Here is a 683-nt window from a genome sequence, read left to right as displayed (position 1 = left end):
GAAGTCGAATTGTCCAACACGAGAGCAGATTCAATGGCTTGTCTAATGAGTGACTATCGCCATGCAGGCACTTTTTATTATTAAGTTTCTTCCCTCAAATTCATAAGTGAAATTGAATAAGAATAGATCGTAATAAATTTATAGTTTTTCCGTAGTCGAGCAACGTTGCCACTTACACAGAAATACTACTCTCTTTGCCATTATTTGAAGAGTGCGCAGTAGGCATAAAATCACAGTTTTCTGTATCGTATATTCTTCATTATTTCTTCCTTGTTGTAAAGATAGCAATTCTAAATGCCAAAAAAAATATATTCAAATGCTGAAGTAAAATTTACTATCACTAGGCGTCTGTAGCATCTGTTGTAGTTGTTTGCAGTCTTAAGAGTGACCAAAATACCGCTGACCTGTGACCTCGAGCACACCGACCGAGGGACAGGTAAGCTAATGAGAGTGATGTAAACCGCTTCCTCGCGAATTCACTGAGCACAGTAGGTGTTCTAACGGACTTCCAACGCGAATCTAGACTCGTGGTAGAGTTATGTAAAAAAAAAAAAAAAATATGAAGTAGACATTTTGGCTCCGGTATATTTCAGTTGCGGGCTGTGTGGTGTGTTCCGTTTTGGTTCAGTGTTGTCTCTACCCATTTGGCTAACCCACGGTGACCCATCAATATTTTTTTCTAG

At 38.9% G+C, this 683-nt stretch overlaps 1 protein-coding gene across 1 annotated transcript in view; it reads left to right on the top strand.

Moving 5' to 3' along the window:
* LOC119585774 (E3 ubiquitin-protein ligase lubel-like) overlaps positions 1 to 683 on the top strand; it is a gene marked incomplete in the record, with an annotated part of 47,027 nt that overhangs the window by 33,440 nt on the left and 12,904 nt on the right.

The sequence above is a fragment of the Penaeus monodon genome, chromosome 20 (assembly GCF_015228065.2).
Source record: "Penaeus monodon isolate SGIC_2016 chromosome 20, NSTDA_Pmon_1, whole genome shotgun sequence".
NCBI lineage: Eukaryota > Metazoa > Arthropoda > Malacostraca > Decapoda > Penaeidae > Penaeus > Penaeus monodon.
Note: the sequence above shows the minus strand (reverse complement) of the source record. Positions and strands in the feature narration are given on the sequence as shown.